Consider the following 22916-nt stretch of genomic DNA (forward strand, 5'->3'; position numbering starts at 1 on the left):
AGAGCATGTAACATAAGATTTCCCATCGTGTGACCCACATTGAAGAAAGTCAATTATGTGTATTTGGGACACTAAGTCTTGTTAAACCCAGGTTTAGGAAACTCTGTCCTACCTGCCCCCATCTGTTCCCCCCTTCCTCAACCCCCATCAAATAACACATATCCTGGTTATGCATGACTTTCAGGACCAGAACCATTTCTGAAACTAAAAAGAGTAGCTATGTAATGTGTAGTTTCCAGTATTTTAAGGAAAGAAAGAGGAAATATTAACTCTGTTTATAAAACAAAGAAACTGAGATGCAACTTGGTTATATTAGTAGGCTAAAATTCAGATGTTCTGAGTGAAGAAGTCAAGACTAGACCCCCAATATTCCAGCTTCTTGTTTGGTGTTTTCTCTATCATATCTCACTATCAGGATAGTCTTTCTTCGAAACTAGAGCAGAGAAATTGATGATCGATGAAACAATATGTACAACAGGTCAGTGTCACAATGCACACATCCAAAGTCTTTGATGAGGCTCATTACTCGATGAGTACCAATCATATCTAAAAGGAATTGAAGCTATCCAACTCCTCATTTTACATATGGTGTATTGAAGACACAAAGATTTAGAGATGTTCAGTAACTAACACAAAATCAGAATTAAAAAAAAAACATTCCTACCTCATAGTCTAGACTGTACTACAGCATGAAGTTGCTGGATATCTTGTCGCATATTAATAGCTCTGCCACAAATTCTTTGCATTTTTTGCTGATAATTGTTTAAAACAAACTGTATTTCTCTTTTGGATAGTTCATTCTCATTGGCATTTCTCTCTCTTTTTTTTCTACTAACCACTTCTCCAATCTTCTTGCTTCCTCATTCTGAAACTGAATGTGATCCTCAGAGCAAAAACAAATGTGCCCTCAGGTTTGTAGAAAATCAATCTAGGGAGCCCCATGTAGAGGAACTGGTGCTGATAAATAGAAAGTGAAAACAAATGCTTCAAAACTACTGAATAGAGACCAGGGAATACAACAAACAGGTTGGCTTTACCAGAAGTAAGGTGTCTGCAAAGGAAGAATGTTTTAAGAATGTTTATTGACACTGTTGTAGTCAATAGCATAAATACATTTCTTTCATTACATTTCTAACATACCTGGGATGATTGGAGACATGAGATCGGGGGTTACAAATTATTCATATCTTAGTGGATGCAATTTAATTAAACTGCTGTCCTCCTAACACATGTTTGAGTTCAACCCCAGAGGAGTGTCATGGCTATAACTAGAAATGGAAGGATGTAATTTTAAAAGGTGGACAGTTCTGGAAAGGGCAGGCCTCCCCTGGGGAAATGTAGTGTGAGATTTTGGCAATATGAGAACTGTTAATCCATTGGAGGGTAGGACTCAGAGATTAAACAATTGGAAGGGAAAGGATGTCACAGAAGTGGGAAAGAGAAATGGGAAGGGAGAGGAAGACAGCTAAAGGCATGCCCAGGTAGGTCCCCAGTTTTCCAAGATTCAAATCTGAGTTTGTGTTTGTTTGGAGGCTTCTTGAATATGATGAAAATTTAAAGCCTCCTGTTTCTTTATTTTCCTGCTGGATAAGGTCTGTCAGGCACTTTACCTTCCCACAAAATAAACAGAAAGTTTTATGAAGGGGCAGTGAAGCAATATACTGCCGATGAAGGCAGAGCTGGCAGACACCCACACTCACAAGTCAATCACAGTGGCTGCCAGCTGGGAATGAACGTTCTTAAATTGTGTGACTCGCCTTTCTTGGCCTCAAGAGATTTTATTAACTCCCTGTAGCAATGAGCAATGGTTTCCATTTGAGGGCCGTTCCTTTTCACTGCAAGAAATGTATAGCTGAATCATGGCCATAGGGTCAAGGATCTCAAAACCAGCTGAACTCACCTCAGTCACTTTGTTGACTGATTAATACGTGATCATTCTAAAAGCAAGTTTGATCATATTTCTTCCCTGCTTGAGCTTTCAATAGCTTCCAGCTGCTGAGGTGGGGTGCTACTCAGTGTGGCCAGTCAGGGCCCAGGCCTCATGGCTGAGCTCCGCTTGCACCTATCAGGGGCAAGTACACCTCTACCTCAACCCCCTACAGTGAACTTCCTAAAACCTCTAAAGGAATTAAGAACTCTACAGCCTCCAAGCCTTTGAACTCTGCTTTAACTCTAGCTAGAATGTTTCTCCCCTACATTCTTCTATTTCAAATATCACATCCTGGGTACAATGAGATGTACAGTAAGACTACTCGAGCTCAAATCTTCGCTCCTGTTCACTGCTTGGGAGTTACTTAGCTTCTTACTGCCTCAGTCCCATCATCTGCCAAGTGGGTAGTTATAACAATATATTTTATAGGGATCTGTGATCAGTGGCCTTTGATGTTGCTACTGTGACTCACTGAAGACTCAGATGGTATTATTTATTAATAAAGTCATTTTAAATTAAGGTATGTACATTTTTTAGACAAAAAACTGTTGCATATTTAATAGACTGTAAACATTTAGTGTAAACATAGCTTGTACATGCACTGGGAGAGCAAAAAATATTTATGTGGCTCACTTTATTTGAGTCATTTGCTTTATGTGGTATGGAACTGAATCCTAATATCTCCAAGGTATGTCTGTATAGATAGGAATTTTGAGAGAAAAATCACATTCACATAAATTTTTACAGTATATTGTTATAATTGTTCTATTACTGCTTATTGTTGTTAATCTATTTCTATGCCTAATTTATAAATGAAACTTCATCATAGATATGCAGGTATAGGGGAAAAAATAGTTGATATAGGGTTCAATACTCTTCATGGTTTCAAGCATTCAGTGAGGGTCTTCACATTCCCTGTGGATAAGAGGGACTATAGCATACTTAATCTTTTGAAGCCTTATTTACCTCATATGTGGTTGCACTCTGTTATTTTTAAGATCTTTCTTTTATAATCTTGACAGCGTGCTCTAGCCTTAACACAAAACAATCCCTTTTGCTTTGTTTTGTGTGTGTGTGTGTGTGTGTGTGTGTGTGTGTGTGTGTGAACTTGTCTACAAAGCACAAATGGTAAAAAAAAAAAAAAACTTTTCCACCTAAATATCATTTGAGATCATGGCTGTGTAAATTCCTGGAAATGCTCTGAGTTCCACAGGGTAAGGTAATGCCATCCTTGTCATTTTTAAAATGTCTACTTTTCAGGGCTTCCCTGGTGGCTCAGTGGTCAAAAATTAGTCTGCCGGTGCAGGGGACACAGGTTTGATCTCTGATCCCGTGCCACAACTGTTGAGCCAGTGCTACAGAAACGACAGTTCTAGCATTGCCCTAGACATAGTGTTAACATTTACTGGGTCTCAGCAAATGGTCGTGTAATAAATTACCAAAAAAAGGGCTATCAGAAGTCTAAAGGGAGAAACAAAGAAATGTGGGTGGGGGAAAGAGACAAGGTTGGGAGAGGAAGAAAGAAGGAGAGATTGAAGCGGGCTGGAGCTGTTTCTGACCACACTCAAAGCCAAGATGCACACTGTAAATATTTAGCTACTGCGTTTGCCCACCCACATTCTGCTCACCACATTAATGAGAACAGTTGAGAGTTGGTGTATTTGCAAACAGTTCCACCCAAACACAACAAAAACTGGCAAAACTGAAGAGGGTGTCCCAGCGTTTCTGTTAGTCATTCACCATGGCTGTCCACAGAGCATTATATTTTTCAGAGACAAGGCACATGATATTCTCATTTACTGTAGTAGAACAAATAAGTTTAACAATTTAATTAGAAGTGGGGAACACAGGATGACAAAGATATCCTTCACACACACAAACATACCTGCAATAAATTGAGTTATTCAGTAGTGTATACACACACACACACACACACACACACTCAGTATAATATGCTAAGTATACATATATACTTAGTAGATTTTGTAAGAGGAAACTGAAATACTCATCATAAAAAATTATAAAAAAAAAACCTCACCCTCTGTCTTCATCTTTGTCTATAGCTCATATATGTATACAGTGTCTGGAATATCAGTTCAGCTCAGTTCTGTCATGGAGTCCTGTCCAACTCTTTGTGACTCCATGGACTGCAGCACGCCAGGGTTCCCTGTCCATCATCAACTCCCAGAGCTTACTCAAACTCATGTCCATTGAGTCGGTGATGCTATCCAACCATCTCATCCTCTGTTATCCCCCTCTCCTGCTGCTTTCAATCGTTCCCAGAATCAGGGTCTTTTCCAATGAGGTGGCTCTTTGCATCAGGTGGCCAAAGTATTGGAGCTTCAGCTTCAGCATCAGTTCTTCCAATGAATATTCAGGACTGATTTCCTTTAGGATTGACTGGTTTGATCTCCTTGCAGTCCAAGGGACTCTCAAGAGTCTTCTCCAACACCACAGTTCAAAAGTATCAATTCTTCAGCACTCAGCTTTCTTTATAGTCCAACTCTCACATTCATACATGATTACAGGAAAACCATAGCTTTGACTAGATGAACCATTGTAGGCAAAGTAATATCTCTGCTTTTTAATATGCTGTCTAGGTTGGTCATAGCTTTTCTTCCAAGGAGCAAGTGTCTTTTAATATCATGGCTGCAGTCAACATTTGCAGTGATTTTGGAGCCCCCCAAAATAAAGTTTGTCAGTGTTTCATTGTTTCCCTATTTATCTGCCGTGAAGTGATGGGACCAGATACCATGATCTTAGTTTTCTGACTGTTGAGTTTAAACCAACTTTTTCACTCTCCTCTTTCACTTGCATCAGGAGGATCTTTAGTTCTTCTTTGCTTTCTGCCATAAGGGTGGTGTCATCTGCATATCTGAGGTTATTGATATTTCTCCCAGCAATCTTGATTCCAGCTTGTGCTTCATCCAGCCTGACATTTTGCACGATGTACTCTGCATAGAAGTTAAATAAGCAGGGTGACAATATACAGCCTTGATGTACTCCTTTCCCAGTTTGGAACTAGTCTGCTATTCTATATCCAGTTCTAACTGTTGCTTCTTGACCTGCATACAGGTTTCTCAGGAGGCAGTTAAGGTGATCTGGTATTCCCATCTCTTTAGGAATTTTCCAGTTTGTTGTAATCCACACAGTCAAAGGCTTTGGTGTAGTCAATAAAGCAGAAGTAGATGTTTTCCTGGAATTCTTTTTCTTTTTCAATGATCCAACGGATATTGGCAACTTGATCTCCGAGTCTAAATCCAGCTTGAATATCTGGGTTTCATGGTTCACGTACTGTTGAAGCCTGGCTTGGAGAATTTTGAGTATTACTTTGCTAACATGTATATGAATGTGGGTAATTGTGTGGCAGTTTGAACATCCTTTGGCATTGCCTTTCTTTGAGATTAGAGTGAAAACTGACTGTTTCCAGTCTTGTGGCCACTGCTGGCATATTGAGTGCAGCACTATAATAGCATCATCTTTCAGGATTTGAAATAGCTCAACTGGAATTCCATCACCTCTACTAGCTTTGTTCATAGTGATACTTCCTAAGATCCACTTGACTTTACATTCCAGGATGTTTGGCTCTAGGTGAGTGATCATACCATTGTGATTATCTGGGTCATGCAGATCTTTTTTGTATAGTTTTTCTGTATATTCTTGCTACTTTTTAAAAATATCTTCTGCTTCTGTTAGGTCCATACCATTTCTGCCCCTTATAGTGCCCATCTTTGCATGATATATATCCATATATATATGGATATCCATAATATATATGCCTGGCATGTAAAAAAATTTCTGGCATATAGCAGGCATTTAATAAATATGTGACTGAGTTGAAGAAATAATAACATTAGCTTATTTGAGCAGTTGTTGCCTTGTTCTGGAAAAATAGCATTATTCTTTACACATTTATGCTGAAGTGATGTCTATTTACCCAAAATGACCATCTCTTCTGACAGGTCACCAGTTCATCTGAAAAAGATACAGAAGAAAGCAAACAAAATTTTAGTCAATGCACATTCTCATATACTGTTGAGGAGACTAAATACTTAATTACCTAGATTGCAATTATTTATACTTTAATTGTGTCATCACTTTGCATTCACTCAACAATTTTTAAAAATTATATATTGAGAATCTACTATGTGCCAAAGCCCATGGAGGCTGCTAGGGATACAGTAATAAGACAGAGTGATCTCTGCTTCTATTTTAGTGGAGAAGACAAAAAATAGCAATTTATTATAATGTGAGTTTGCTACAAAGAAAAAGTACAACATTTAATTCATCCTACATGTCCCTTTGATACTACAAGCATATTGTGTATTCCTATAATTTGTTGCCCTTATATAAAAATTAATCATAAATATATCTTAACAATTATAAATACATCTGGTTTTCCTAGGAAGCAAAGAAATTAGGTTATTCAGTCCTTAGCAATCTGGAAGCTTTTACCTAATTGTCAAATGCTATAAAAGTTCCATTATACTCCATTTAACTGCTTTGGAAAGGACCTTTCTCTTTTTGTGACTTGATGGGAAATTAAACTTTATCGAACTAAACTACCTAAACATCTAAAAAGCACCTATCAATCTATGATATCCCAACACATAGAATCACCAAAAAGCATTCCTTTTACAGTGGTCAGTTATCACACAGCTTTTATTGTTCAGGTCGTAGACACAGCCAAAGTGATACCCTAGGGAGTTAAGACGAAAATTTACACAGTTTACACAAAATTTGCACAACTTACTCAAAAATGAGAGCTTCCCAGAAAACTAAAAAGTTAATTATCTTGTTTTCCAGGTTGGAAATACTAACGAAGAAGAAGGTGTAGGAAGGGAGCAGCCAGAAGTAGGCAAAAATAGGAAGTAAGGTAATAAAGCCTAAAGGATAATCACATTATCAGGCAATGAGTGGTTATCATGTGCCAAGCACCTTACTAAGCCCTTGACTTCTGTTCCTCTCACAAGCCTGTGAGGCAGCTACTGTCATAAGCTACCTACTACCCTAAAGTGAAGTTGCTTAGTCGTGTCCAGCTCTTTGCAACCCCATGGACTGTAGTCTACCAGGCTCCTCCGTCCATAGGATTTTTCAGGCAAGAGTACTGGAGTGGGTTGCCATTTCCTTCTCCAGGGGATCTTCCTGACCCAAGGATCAAACCCAGGACCCCTGCATTACAGGCAGATGCTTTACCGTCTGAGCTACCTTGGGTACCCTAGGTAGCTAAGAATTCTATGCAGAGAATTTTACATAAATGTTCTCTAATCCTTCCAACAATTTGGCCCTCTTGTGCCCAATCTGCAACTGAGAAAACTGTGGTTCAAAGGAACTGAGTAACTTTCTGTGGTAAGATTCCTTGTGCCTGCGAGTGTGCATAATCATTCAGTCATGTCCAACTCTGTGCGATGCCATGGATATGTAGCACTCCAGCCTCCTCTGTTCGTGGAATTTTCCAGGCAAGAACACTGGAGTAGGTTGTCATTTCCTACTCCAGGGAGTCCTCCCGACCCAGGGATCAAGCCCACATCTCTGTGTCTTCTGTACTGGCAGGTGTATTCTTTACCACTGCACCCCATGATTCCTTAACTAGCAAGTAACTGGGTAAGACCTGATCCAAAGTAAAGTGACCATACATCCCAGTTTGAATGGGGAAGTTGCATTTTATTCCTGTTGTCCTGCTTAATTATAGTGTCTCATTTCACTCTCAAGAGTGTCCTGGTTTGGATGCAGTGATATTATCCTCTACCCCAAAGGCATAACCTCTCCATTCGGCCATGCCTTCTCCACATCGCAATGGCTTTCAGTACATATCTTAGGCATAAAAGCAAGGGAAACATACTACAAAAAAGAACCTCAACTGCTCTAAATGCATGACGATTCTGAATCATTCAGAGAAAAGGAAAAATGGATTATTCAGTTAAATTACTTTCAAGAGCAAGAATCTATTAAAGGAAAGAATACCTATAAAGTGATGCTGTCCCAAGTAAAAGTTAAGTTCAATTAAAACTAAATAGAAGAATGGAGTTTTAAAGAAATTTTTATCCCAAACTGTTGAAGTTTTAACTTTTGAGCTTAAAGAGAATGCATCTTAGTTGTCTAGAAAATTTGTTTTTGACCCTTTCTTAGTCTTGCCAGAAAAAGGGATTGTGTCATTTTCCCCCAGAAAAATGCTCTCCCTACCACTCGCCAAAAAAAAAAAAAAATTCCAAACTTAGTGTCAAGTGTGACTGATTCAGTTCAAACAATCACTATGCACCATATGATCTTGGGCAGGTTACTCATTCACCCTGCCATTTTTCTAGAATGCAAAATTAGAACAACAGCAAAATATCACCCACTGGAATGCAGAGAAGACAGTATAAAATAATGCAGGTTAACACTCAGAAGGGTGAATAGTGCTAGGCCCAGAAGAAGTGCTTGTTTACTTGTGACAAATATTATCATTTGGGTTAACCCTGGTTCAAATTCTGTCCCCTTTAGGAAAGTGAAACTCCAAGTTGAAGAAACAAGATCAAATCTAGCCAAAATGAATCACTACTATTAATAAAAATATACCTCACAATACACTTAAAATTTAAAGCTAAAGGAGTTCCTGCTGCTAAGTCAGTTCAGTTGTGTCTGACTCTATGCGACCCCATGGACTGTAGCCTACCAGGCTCCTCCTTCCATGGGATTTTCCAGGCAAGAGTACTGGAGTGGGTTGCCAGTTCCTTCTCCTAAAGGAGTCCCTAAAATCACCTAATTCAATTACTTCATCTGACTTCATCTTATACAAAAGGAAAATGGAACCGACGAGATGATACAACTTCTACAAGACATAAAATCCACTAGTAGCAAAGCTAGATATGCATTTTGTGCCTACAAAGCCCTGAGTGTGGGAATGACTGGGCCTGTGTGATGAATAAAACTCATCTTCCACAGTGTAGCTGTATAGTCTCACACGAGTTTATTTAATATTTCTGAAACTCGTTATTCTCAGTTGATGGAGAGAAGGATTATTCTTTGTCCAAGTATTCTGAGGATTAACATAAGTAACATGCAAAGAGCCCTGAGTCATACTTATACTCACAATAGGGTGCCCACAGCTGCCCAGCTGCCAGAAGGGAATTTGTCAGTGTCTACCAAACTGCACACATCCTTCAACTTAGAAAGTCCACTTCTAGAAGTGCATCCTATAAGCAAATTTTTGTTCAAGGACGTTCACTGCAGCTTTAACTGTAAAAAAGACCAAAAAATATCTATCAAGTAGGAAATGCTGCTAAAAAAGAGAGATTTTCTACAAAGTGGCAATGATAAGTCTTTTGAAAATGTCAAATAAATAAAAAGGAATGCCACTGAATAATATATGCAGAAGTTTTGAACCCATTCATACCAAAGCAATATGAAAATATAAATATGTATATACAAATCCAGTTTTTATGAAGCTTCTTATGAGACTAGTAGTGTTTGATGAAAGAGGGAAATAAAGATAATCATACCTTTTTTCTATATATCCTATCTTTAAAAACTTGTCATAAGAATACTTTCATATATTATCTTTAGAAAAATCATATACTGTCTATCATCACAGATACTAGTAGATACTAAAAGTTTTCTTCTGTCCATACACCTCAATTCTTAGTGTTACAACTTTTATTATTATAATTGCTATTCCTAGTCATTTTAACTTCAGACATAATTTTAGAAACAAATATTCTTTCAAGGACTACTCTGCCTCCTAGAAACCTTTTCCACAGGGCTTCTGATATGTCAGTTTGTTTATGGCCTGCACTAAAGGTCCACATCCCACAGCCTGAGCCAGGAGATGAACGAAGGTTAATAAAAGCAATAAAGGAAAGGCAGGGGCATCTCCTTCATCTCTGTTTTTGGTGTCATTTGTCTCTCTGTTAAATTGCAATCAAGACAATAAAAGGAAATAGGCTGTGAAAAATGAAAGAGCCTTCTATTCATAAAAACAGTTTAAATGAAAGAAGCCTTTTAATGGAAAAGGGACCACTAACATGCAAATCAGTGAGTGGTAGAGGGACACATAAAACCCCTAAGACAATTCATTAACCACAAATTATTGAAAGCAGCTCAAATCTTTTCCCCCAAATCATGTTTATATTCCAGAGTAATGGATACCCTCAAGAAAATTCTCAGACTGATGTTTCTGCTGCAAAGACAATAGGCAAAAGCAATATGTTTGACTATAGGATCTGCCCTACTGTGAGCCCTTAGAAGAAACACAACCCCTATTTAGCGTGATGAATGGGATGACATGGTATAGATGGAAAGCCAACAGGCTCACAGACAGGAGATGTGACTTCTCCTTCCACTTCAATTCACCTTCCTGAATGAATAAATCAATGATCTCACAAAAACTAGCAACTTCATCTCTGAACAGCCTCACCTAAAATGAGGATAATAATATATGCCTTACCTATCTTTCATAGCTGTTATGATGCTTACATGATTAAACATGTATACATATGATTATTATAAATTTGTCCCTTTAAATCATGCCAGCCACTCAGATACCACCCAGTTGGTGCCCCCATTGTTTCCAGTAATCTTGTAGACACCTCAGGTAGAGTTAGTGGTAAAGAATCTATTTGCCAACACAAAAGACATAAGAGACACGGTTTGATCCCAGCATCAGGAAGATCCTCTGGAGGAGGGCATGGAAACCCACTCCAGTATTCTTGCCTGGAGAATCCCCATGGACAGAGGAGACTGGTGGGCTACAGTCCATAGGGTCTCAAAGAGTCACACACGACTGACGTGACTTAGCACTCACACACTTTACTACCACTTCGATTTTCCCTCTTTCTTTCCAGTCCTGAATTTGCATAATTTCAAATCAAACTGTATGCTGAACAGCTCCGCATTTAATGGGAACAAATGCAACTTTCTATTTTGAATTCCTCTGCCTTAAAGTGCTAGCCTATAGGCAAAAATTTTGGCAGACTCTCTGTTCAAATTGATCCACTGCAAGTCTGCCCTTAGCCTGAGTGTGACTCACAATTACAATTACAGGGAATGCCCTTGAAAGCCCTCCAGGCGGTCTCCTTGGGACTTTTAGACATCTCACTTTAAGTACTGACAGAATCAATCTAATTTCTTTACCGTTCTTTTCTCTTCATCCATGATCTACTCTTCACAAAGTAAATGAGAATTCATATTTTAAAAAAAAAAAAAAAGGATACTGTGACTTGGCAAGGTTTTTTGCAAAGAAAGCTTCATTCATGTCCACTACCTTAGATTAATCGAGGTATAAGAGAGGGTTAGTTAGTTGGGGAGTATTTTTACAACAAATCATCAAAGCGAAAAATACGCACAGCAGGGCTCTAAAAGATCTGTTTCAATTTGGCGACCAGCTAGCTTCAAAGAACAAGGGAAGAGATTACCACTTAGAAACATCACTCTCGCTTTAGGTACAGGTTTTACTCGGAGAAGGCAACGGCACCCCACTCCAGTACTCTTGCCTGGAAAATCCCATGGATGGAGGAGCCTGGTAGGCTGCAGTCCATGGGGTCGCTAAGAGTCGGACACGACTGAGCAGCTTCACTTTCACTTTTTACTTTCATGCATTGGAGAAGGAAATGACAACCCACTCCAGTATTCTTGCCTGGAGAATCCCAGGGACGGCGGAGCCTGGTGGGCTGCCGTCTATGGGGTCGCACAGAGTCGGACACGACTGAAGTGACTTAGCAGCTTAGCAGTTACTCAAAGTATTGGACAAAATCTTATGTTTTCACACTGAGTTTCTTCCTAACGGGTATGTTAGGGCCTTCTGTACCATGGGGATTTCATCCATGAGCCAGGTCAGATTTCAGAAACCTTCCTCAGTCAGAATTTCATTCTTCTACAATTTTGTTGTGACCACTGTGAATTGACACCAAAAATATCTAAACCAAAAGGCTTTGTTTGATATTACTCAATATTACTCAATATTACTCAACCTCCATGTTTTCTAAAATAGCTAAATAAAGGATATTTATAAATAAAACATTCGAGTCATCAGTGAGCTGTCAAAAAGACAGCTTTTGGAAAATAAAAATGAAATATAGCAATCACTGCCCTCAGGCTTAACTGCTTTATAGATTTAGATAGTACCCGGTTGACTAAATCCATAATCTACTATGAGTGTCAGTTGCCTATTTGTAAAATAATTAGGTTGAATTTTATCATCTCTAAGATGGCTTCCAGAGCTAAAGCTTCATCAATCTGTGAAATGTTGATTTACATTTTAAAATTTATCTTGCAGTGTTTTTTTGTAGTTTAGGGGTTTGTTCATCTTCAGGAAAAAAACAGATTGGTTGCCCCACTGCAGCCTTGGTTGACTGTTTATGAGAACTGGGGGTCATTTATGACATAAACTTGATATTACATTCAAGAAATCTGAAGTCTATTAAAATAGCATGTCATGTCTTTTGCCTTTTAAGGACAATCTGTCCCATTTTCTTGTTGTTATTGAAACTATTAGAGAATTTTACTGGTAATGATCGTTACTAGATTATTGCTACATTATTACTACTACATAAAAATCTTTATGAAGTCAAAGATTTTTAATATTTTGTTTCCTGCTATTAACATTTCCTATTTTAAAAACAGCTTTATTGAAACATAACTGATATACTATAACACTCAGCAACTTAAAGTATACAGTTCAATTTTCCTTAGTTTAAGTCATAGAGCTGCAGACCTATCATGTGATCTTTATTTGGGGTGATGAGAAAGTTCTGGGTTTTGGTATATCAGTGGGTATATAATATATATTAATGTACTTAATCTACTGAATTGTACACTTTAAAGTGGTTACAAAAGCAAATTTTATGTGTTTTACTAAAATTTTTAAAATTAAAAAAAAATCACTGAAGTGTTTTTAACATAATTTGCATTTCATTCTGCAGCACAAGTATCATTGTTTACTGTTTAATAGACTTTAGAACCCCAAGCAATAGAATAGATACATTTGAAATTGTTGAGATAATGGCTTTCTCCAGGAAATATAATTAGAGATGATTTCCTATCTTCTCCATATTTATCTATATATTTTTTAAATAAGCATGCAGAAGTCTTTGGACAGAAAGCAATTATAAACATTTTTTTAAGTATTATCAACACAAGTGATTATGATTTTTATGTAAAGGATCTCAAAGGGTTTGTGTATGAGGTAAATATTAACTATTTGGGGATACTGAGTGTCTAGTTTTCAACAAAATATTACAGGATATGCAAAAAATCTCCCTTCATAGCTCAGTCAGTATATAATCTGCCTGAAAGGCAGGAGACCCGGGTTCGATTCCTCGGTCAGGAAGATCCCATGGAGAAGGAAATGGCAATCCACTGCAGTATTCTTGCCTGGAGAATCCCATGGACAGAGGAGCCTGGCAGGCTACAGTCCATGTTGCAAGAGTTGGACACAACTTAGTGATTAAACCAACCACCACCATGCAAAAAATAAAAACAGCAATATGTGACCTAGACTTGAGAGAAAGAGCACTAAATGAAACTGACCCGGACTAGATCTAGCATAGGATTTAGCAGCCAAAGAGGTTCAGGCAGCTATTGTAAAAATTTCCAAAGAATTAACAGAAATTATGAGTCATGATGAAATAGAAAATCTGAACAGAACAATTACTAGTAAGAAGATTGAATCAGTAACCAAAAATCTCCCAAAAAAACAAAAGTCAAGGACCAAATAGCTTCACTGGTGAATTTTACCAAACAGTTAAAGAAGAGTTAATACCTATCCTTCTCAAATGATTCCAAAAAAATGAAGAGGAAAGAACACTTCCAAACTCATTGTACAAGGCCAGCACTACCCTGATACCAAACCAGATAAAGATACTACAGAGAAAGAAAATATCCTGTAATAGGTGAATAGATAATAAAACTGGTTCCTCAATACAATGGAATACTGAAAAAAAGTCAAAGTGCTATGGGTTTCCTGCACTGCAGGCAGACTATTTACCATCTGAGCCACTAGGGAAGCCCCACAGTGGAATACTATTCAGTGATAAAAAAAAAATGAACTATCAAGACATAAAAAGGCATGGATGAATTATAAATGCATGTTGCTAAGTGAAAGAACTTGAAAAGACTTTGAAAAGACTATATACTATGTAATTCCAACTATTTGACATTCTAGAAGAGATAAAATTATAGAAACAGTGAAAAGATCAGTGGCTGCAGGATTCAGGGAGATGAGTGTGAGTGATGAGTAGGTCAAGCACAGGGAATTGTTAGGATGGTAAAATTATTCTATATGAAACTGGAATTGTAGCTATATGACACTATGCTCTTGCCAAAATCTACTGAACTTTGGAGTTAGAGTCAGACACGATTCAAGAGTTGGACACAACTGAGTGACTGACACTTTCACTTTCATTGAACTTTAAGCACAAAGAGCATACCTTAATGTATGCAAATTAAAAAAAAAATTGGGGATGTTAGGAAAACCCCATATGGAATATAAATGTGATGAAACAATCTAACTGCGTTACAAATATATGATACAATCTCACTGAATGGGGTCTTGGAAAAGCATGAAGATCTAGGCAACTTTGAAAATGAGTGGAGTCTGTAACTAAACTAAAGTCTGTAATTAAACTAAACACAAAAGAGAGTGTACATAAGCACTATACTCCAACTGATAAAGATATATCCTATTGGAGTAGATATTAACTCTGATATTGGTATAGATATATGCTGCTGCGGCTGCTGCTAAGTCACTTCAGCAGTTGCTGAAGTTGCACAGTCTGACTCTATGCAACCCCATAGACGGCAGCCCACCAGGCTCCCCCAAGTAAGCAAATGAAAAGTCAATGGTAGGATCACATTTCTCGTTATTGCAGTCAGTTTACAAATAAGCATGTAGAAGAGGCCCGCATGATCCATAAGGTAATGGGTTGAAGTTGGAGATAACAGGATGAGCTTATAATTAGCTTAACAGAGATACAGATGGCTTCCCTGGTGGCTCAGTGGTTAAGAATCCACCTACCAATGCAGGAAATGTGGGTTCAGTTCCTGGGTCAGGAAAATCCCTTGGAGAAGGAAATGGCCACCCATTGCAGTATTCTTGCTTGGGAAATTCCATGGACAGAGGACCCTGACGGGCTATAGTCCATGGGGTTGCAAAAGAATCAGACACGACTTAAATGACTAAACAACAACAACATAGTTACAGATGGTTGCATATGGAAATATTTATAGATAAGTATATATTCATGGGCTAGAATATACACATGTATATCCTTGCTCTGGTAACTGAGAGGTCTAAAAAGGTGACACTCAAGTAACAAAGAATATATCTAGCACTCAGATCTTTTCTGAGTTTCTAATCTCATTTTCCAAAAAGAGAACCAGGCCTCCTTGAAGAAATGGCACATTCTAGATCTGAAGCAGGAAATATACAAATGAGCCTTGAATATATTGTCGTGCTATAAAGAAAATATTAAAAAAAAAATCCTCCTGTGATGGGTTATGTCAAAGGGGACATAGAAACCAACTGAAAGAGTTTCCAAAGGCCAAAACTGGAACAATATGGGATAGAAAATAAGCAAAGTAGTATCAGATTATAATACAAAATATAAAATAAATATTCATGAGGCCAGTCAGATATAAATAGATGACTACCTAAATGATTAGTGGATAACAAACAATTCTTCTATGCAGGAGAATTCCAAATAATTTATATAGGTATTCCTCCTTCAAGGATAGAGACAAAAACTCTTTACTCCTAAGTATGGGATGTGCATAATAACTTCCTCCCAAAGAATATAGTGTGGAAAGAGAAAAAAAGTTACTACAGTGGGGAAGACTTACAAAGCTCTTTAGGTAGGTGATCAAATTCAACACCAACAGTGGTAAGTTATGTTAATATTATATGCCATTGATACGTGATGAAAATGGCACTTTACTTTTGTAGACTTCTTCCCCAAAAAGCATAACTAAGGTCTCATTATGAGAAAAACAACAGAAAATTCTAATAGAGGGACATTCTAAAAAAAGAAAAGAAAAATCTTGACAAGTACTGCTCAGAACTTTCAAGGTCTTCAAAAATAAGGAAAGTCTGAGAAACTATCACAGCTTTGAGGAATCTAAGGAGAAATGCAGATTAAATGCCATGTGATATCCTGGATGGAGTCATGGAACAGAAAGGGAACATTAGGTAGACAGTTAGGAAGCCTGAAAATCATATGGACTTTAATCAATAATGATGTCTTCTTCTAGACTTATTAATTTTAACAAATGTACCTTAATAATATAAGATATTATAAGGGGAAACAGGGTATTAAAATAAATGAATTTTCTATATTAATAGTTCTCTGTAAATTTAAAACAGTTCTGGAAAATAAAGTTAATTTAAACAGCAATAAATAATTGTTGAATCTCTCTAATCTGATGAAAAAATATTAATCTACAGATCCAAGAAGTTCAATGAAACCCAGATATGATAAACACAAATATCAATATCTAGACTCATCACAGTCAAAGTGCAAGAAGACAAAGACAAAGAGAAGATCTTGAAAGCTGCACGAGAGAAGAAAAGACTCATCATGCATAGCTTATCAATGGTACAATTTAAAGTTGATTTCTGACTCATAAATAATAGAGACCAGAAGGCCATAGAAGAACATATTTGAAGTGCTATGAAATAAGTCTATATCCAGCCAATCTGTTGTTTTGAAAAATGCAAAAATGAAACATACCCAAACAAAATTTGAAAGAAATTGTGGCTAGCAGATATGCCTATAAGAAATACCAAAGGAAGTCTTTCACACTGAAAGAAAATAAGGCCTGATAATAATTTAAATCTACAGGAAGAATTAAAAACCCCCAAATGGTAAATATATAGGTAAATTAAAGACTATATGAATATATTTTCTAATTCTCATAATTAAAAAAAAATAAGATTATGTAAAGAAATAATGAAAACACTGTATTTTAGAGGTTATACATATAAAGATATGATATATGTGATCATAATAGTACAAATTGGGAAAGCTGAAGAAATTGAGATATTTTAAAACCAAGTCACCATATTTGGTAGATATTAAGTCAGTATTTACCTAAATAAATTAAGATATATATCTTAATTCCTAGCAACTATTAACAAAATAACTCCAAAACCTAGTTTAAAAAATTCAACAGATATTAATAACAGAAGATATTGTTACAGAACTGTGCTACAGTGAGTCAAAGAAGAAATCACAATAATTCAATGATTCAAAAATATCTGAACAGTTGTTAATGGAGATGATTGGAGTCTGGAATAGTAGAGGCCAGGTGGTAACATTTCACTACCATAAGCAAGGTAGTCAAAACTGCCATGATAGGCAGCAAAGTTGAAAAGTAGTCAGTGTAGGACTGACTTAGGAACAGGATGGGCAGTCACTAAGACTGTTGTTTAACAAGTCATAATAAAAGTATATAAAAAATGGAAAAGCAGAAGGTAGAGGTCATTTACTGGATGGAACATCACAATCCTTGGCCAGTTTCCACACCTGAGTCAATTCTCAGAATCAGAATCCATCAACTGAGGGAGAGGTCAGTTCCTAATGAATAAGGATTCAGTGATGCAACAGAAAGTGCACACATTAATGTTCTCTACAGTCCTTCTGAAAAGTGATTATGGTTCTATTTTCAGATAACCATACGCTATAGAAAGAATAAAGATGTACAGTGTGTATGACAATGCTGAGAACCGAGGATCCAGAGTCCTTGTGCTCTCCTGTTAGAGTCACAGTATGGGGCTTAAGTAATAAATGTAGTGACCCAGCTCTGCCTCCCAGTGTGCCCAATATGTCTGTGGGCCCACCCAGTAATTACTTTTCAGTTTCAAAATGTATAATTAGAAAAGACACGAATAACAGCTCAGAAACCTCATATTAGCTCCTGGAGCTAGTGTTCTAAGTAAGAGCTAGTGTAGTAGGAAAGGTCAGTTGAAAGACCTGAAACTTCCTTTCAGTTAAGATAATAAATTAAAAAACAATATTGTATTCTGGGGAGAGATATGATTAGTGTCACTTTCAAAGACTGAAATCGGTGATGACATGTGCTATCTTGCCCTATTTAATTCACCAGTATAGCTCTTACAAAAAACCCAAAGCATCTTAGCAACTGATAGTGGACAAGTGAAAACCTAAGGATATAGTAGGCCCATGTATAGCTGCTATATCAGATATGGTATCTTTAGTAGAGCAGATTTACACATCCCTGGTTATCTAGTAGTTATATACCTGGCAAATGCAGCTTTTTCGTATTTATAAAGAGGGAGGATTAGAAGCAGTTTATCTTCACTTGTATACAAAAATACACAGTCATGATCTTGCCTGAGAGTGTTGGAGGAGGTCATTGAAAGGACATGGCTGCTGGTTGACTGATGTAGCTGGAGGCTCCTTATCTTTTTGGCTTCCTACTCTTCCCATACTACCAGCTGTTTCAAGGACATAGGCTTGAAGGAGTATGATGTTATTGAGACCTTCTGGAATGATCTGCCTCTTTCCTTCCCTCAGTATGCATGGGACTCAGTTTTTATTACACCCAGAGACATCACAAGGTTACAAACCAACACAGAACCATCTTAAGTCTCTTGCTTTCTGTCAAAATAGAGCTTAAAGAAACTTGAACCATCTGGACATTCTGTGGAATCTCATACTGCCCATTATATAGATGTGATCATGCTTATCAAATGTGATTATCAGTAACTGACAATTACTCAGAACACCTTGATAATATTCATGCTCTCTAGAGAGTGAGAGAAACCTCAAAAGATTCAGGGATTTGATATATTAGTGAAGTTTTCAGGGGTCCAGTGATCCAGAGAATCTTGGAACATCCCCTACAAAGTAAAAGCCAAGTTGTACCTTGCAACTCCTACCATTAAGACAGAAGCACAGTACTTGGTAAGTCCATTTGAGTTTTAGAGACAGCATATCCTACACTTGGGAATACTGTTCAGTCCCATTCATTAGGTGACACAGAAGACTGTAGAGTTTTATGGAGGCCCAAAGCAAGAGAAGAGGTATCTAGACTAGAAATAAAAAGACATGTGAGACTTTAGCTTTAGTCCTAGTAGGAAGCAAAAACCTCATGGTTTCTGGAGCAACACCATACCAACCTGAGCAGCAAACTAGACATCATTCAAAAAGTAGGTCTTACATGCTACCTGTACTGGTAGAAAGTGAATATCTAACTATGGATTATCAAGTGCTCCTGAGACCAAAACTTCCCATCATATATTCCATACTGTTAGATGTACTACTCATAAGTTCACACAGGTCCAGCAATAATTCATCATAAAGTAACAATGATATACCAGAAATTAGGCTTGAGCCTCATTCTTAGGCTTGCCTTGGGCAAGCCTAGAGGGCTTATGCTCACAATCTCAGGTAACATTCTCTATGAATAGCTAATGGAGAGGGAAGAAATACAATCTTGCTTCATGGATGAATCAGCTTGGTATATGGTTACAAGCCCCAAACAGATTGCTTTCTCACTATAGCCACACTCAGGAATGTCTTTGAAAGAAAATGGCAAAGAGAAATCCTCTCAAAGACAGAGGTTCAGGTGAAGCAGCTCACCATTCCTTTTTGTAGAAAGTGAACTGGCCCAAAATGAGGATATGCTTGTCCTTATGTAGCTGCCATCTATGGGGTCGCACAGAGTCGGACACAACTGAAATGACTTAGCAGCAGCAGCAGCATGTGAAGCAAGAAATGATGTGCCTATCTGGTAGGACGTCTTGAAGTTGCAATATTAGAAAACTGAGTGAAAGAAGGTCTGAGAAAGAGGCAAATATTGGATTTAGGAGAGTGAGCACAAAATATGGAAATTTTTACTTTGAGCACTACTGCCAAAGAGAAATTATCAACTGCAGAACAGGTCCAAGCAACTAAGCAGACAGACAGGTTCACCAGGTAGTTAACATCTCCTTTCAGACAAAGGGCTTGTGCAATGGGATCAAGAGTGGGCTAACCAAACTGACAGACATAGGGCATGTGAGCATGGCCCACAGCATGATCTCACTAAGACTGATACAGTCACTGGTAAATGTCTAATCTCTCAACAATAGAAGCTAATTCTGACCCCCAGTATGACACAAATTCTCAAGCACACCAACCAGTGTCTCAGTGGCAAGTTGATTATATTAGATACCTTCTACCTTGAAAGGTTAGTCACCTAGAGCCAGACATTCTGGAGTGTGAAGTCAAGTGGGCCTTAAGAAGCACTGCTGTTAATAAAGCTAGTGGGTGTGATGAAATTTCAGCAGAATTATTCAGATCCCTAAAGGATGATGCCTTCAAGGTTTTGCACTAATTATGCCAGCAAATGTGGAAGACCCAGCAGTGGCCACAGGGCTGGAAAAGGTCAGTCCTCATCCCAATCCCCAAGAAAGGTAGTACCGAAAAATGCACTAATCACTGGACAATTGCACTATTCTCCCATGCTTTTTCAGTTCAGTTCAGCTCAGTTCAGTCGCTCAGTCATGTCCGACTCTTTGCGACCCCATGAAATGCAGCATGCCAGGCCTCCCTGTTCATCACCACCTCCCGAAGTTCACTCAAACTCACATCCATCGAGTCGGTGATGGCATCCAGCCATCTCATCCTGTCATCCCCTTCTCCTCCTGCCCCCAATCCCTCCCAGCATTAGAGTCTTTTCCAATGAATTAACTCTTTGCATCTAGTGGCCAAAGTACTGGAGTTTCAACTTTAGCATCATTCCTTCCAAAGAACACCCAGGACTGATCTCCTTTAGAATGGACTGGTTGGACCTCCTTGCAGTCCAAGGGACTCTCAAGAGTCTTCTCCAACACCACAGTTCACAAGCATCAATTCTTCAGCGCTCAGCTTTCTTCACAGTCCAACTCTCACATCCATACATGACCACTGGAAAAACCACAGCCTTGACCAAATGGACCTTTGTTGACAAAGTAATGTCTCTGCTTTTTAATATGCTATCTAGGTTGGTCATAACTTTCTTTCCAAGGATTAAGCGTCTTTTGGTTTCATGGCTGCACTCACCATCTGCAGTGATTTGGGAGCCCAAAAAAATAAGGTCTGACACTGTCTCCACTGTTTCCCCATCGATTTCCCATGAACTGATGGGACCGGGTGCCATGATCTTCATTTTCTGAATGTTGAACTTTAAGCCAACTTTTCACTCTCCTCTTTCCTTTCATCAAGAGGCTTTTTAGTTCCTCTTCACTTTCTGCCATAAGGGTGGTGTCATCTGCATATCTGAGGTTATTGATATTTCTCCCAGCAATCTTGATTCCACCTTGTGCTTCTTCCAGCCCAGCGTTTCTCATGATGTACTCTGCATAGAAGTTAAATAAGCAGGGTGACAATATACAGCCTTGATGTACTCCTTTCCCAGTTTGGAACTAGTCTGTAGTTCCATGTCCAGTTCTAACTGTTACTTCCCCACCTGCATATAGGTTTCTCAAGAGGCAGGTCTGGTGGTCTGGTATTCCCATCTCTTTCAGAATTTTCCACAGTTTATTGTGATCCACACAGTCAAAAGCTTTGGCATAGTCAATAAAGCAGAAATAGATGTTTTCCTGGAACTCTCTTGCTTTTTCCATGATCCAGCGGATGTTGGCAATTTGAACTCTGGTTCCTCTGCCTTTTCTAAAACCAGCTTGAACATCTGGAAGTTCATAGCTCACGTATTGCTGAAGTCTGGCTTGGAGAATTTTGAGCATTACTTTACTAGCATGTGAGATGAGTGCAATTGTGCAGTAGTTTGAGCATTCTTTGGCATTGCCTTTCTTTGGGATTGGAATGAAAACTGACCTTTTCCAGTCCTGTGGCCACTGCTGAGTTTTCCAAATTTGCTGGCATATTGAGTGTAGCACTTTAACAGCATCATCTTTCAGGATTTGAAATAGCTCAACTGGAATTTTATCACCTCCACTAGCTTTGTTCGTAGTGATGCTTTCTAAGGCCCACTTGATTTCACATTCCAGGATGTTTGGCTCTAGGTGAGTGATCACACCATTGTGGTTATCTGGGTCATGCAAATCTGTTTTGTTTAGTTTTTCTGTGTATTCTTGCCACCTATTCTTAATATCTTCTGCTTCTGTTAGGTCCAAAGCATCTCTGTCCTTTATCAAGCCCATCTTTGCATGAAATGGTCCCTTGGTATCTCTAATTTTCTTGAAGAGATCTCTAGTCTTTCCCATTCTGTTGTTTTCCTCTACTTCTTTGCATTGATCGCTGAGGAAAGCTTTCTTATCTCTTCCTGCTATTCTTTGGAACTCTGCATTCAGATGCTTATATTTTTCCTTTTCTCCTTTGCTTTTCACTTTTCTTTTCACAGCTATTTGCAAGGCCTCCCCAGACAGCCATTTTGCTTTTTGCATTTCTGTTCCATGGGGATGGTCTTGATCCATCTCCTGTACAATGTCATGAACCTCAGTCCATAGTTCATCAGGCACTCTATCTATCAGATCTAGTCCCTTAAATCTATTTCTCACTTTCGCTGTATAATCATGAGGGATTTGATTTAGGTCATACCTGAATGGTCTAGTGGTTTTCCCTACTTTCTTCAATTTAAGTCTGAATTTGGCAATAAGGACTTCAGGATCTGAGCCACCGGAGAAGGCAATGGCACCCCACTCCAGTACTTTTCCCATGGACGGAAAAGCCTTGTAGGCTGAAGTCCATGGGGTCGCGAGGAGTCAGACACGACTGAGCGACTTCACTTTCACTTTTCACTTTCATGCATTGGAGAAGGAAATGGCAACCCACTCCAGTGTTCTTGCCTGGAGAATCCCAGGGACAGTGGAGCCTGGTGGGCTGCTGTCTCTGGGGTCGCACAGAGTTGGACACGACTGAAGCGACTTACCAGCAGCAGCAGCAGATCTGAGCCACAGTAGCTCCCAGTCTTGTTTTTGCTGACTGTATAGGGCTTCTCATGCTAGTAATGTATAATAATGTATAATGTATAGCATGCTGACTGTATAGGGCTTCCCATGCTAGTAATG

General features: G+C 38.4%; 1 non-coding gene across 1 annotated transcript; it reads left to right on the top strand.

The window, feature by feature from the left end:
* Positions 1-12254: 12254 nt before the first annotated feature.
* On the top strand, positions 12255-12327 carry LOC113883085. Its single transcript, XR_003508567.1, has one exon. It is a non-coding gene; the product is annotated as a small nucleolar RNA SNORD113/SNORD114 family (small nucleolar RNA).
* The last annotated feature ends 10589 nt before the right edge of the window (positions 12328-22916 follow it).

Source organism: Bos indicus x Bos taurus, chromosome 24 (assembly GCF_003369695.1).
Source record: "Bos indicus x Bos taurus breed Angus x Brahman F1 hybrid chromosome 24, Bos_hybrid_MaternalHap_v2.0, whole genome shotgun sequence".
Classification (NCBI taxonomy): domain Eukaryota; kingdom Metazoa; phylum Chordata; class Mammalia; order Artiodactyla; family Bovidae; genus Bos; species Bos indicus x Bos taurus.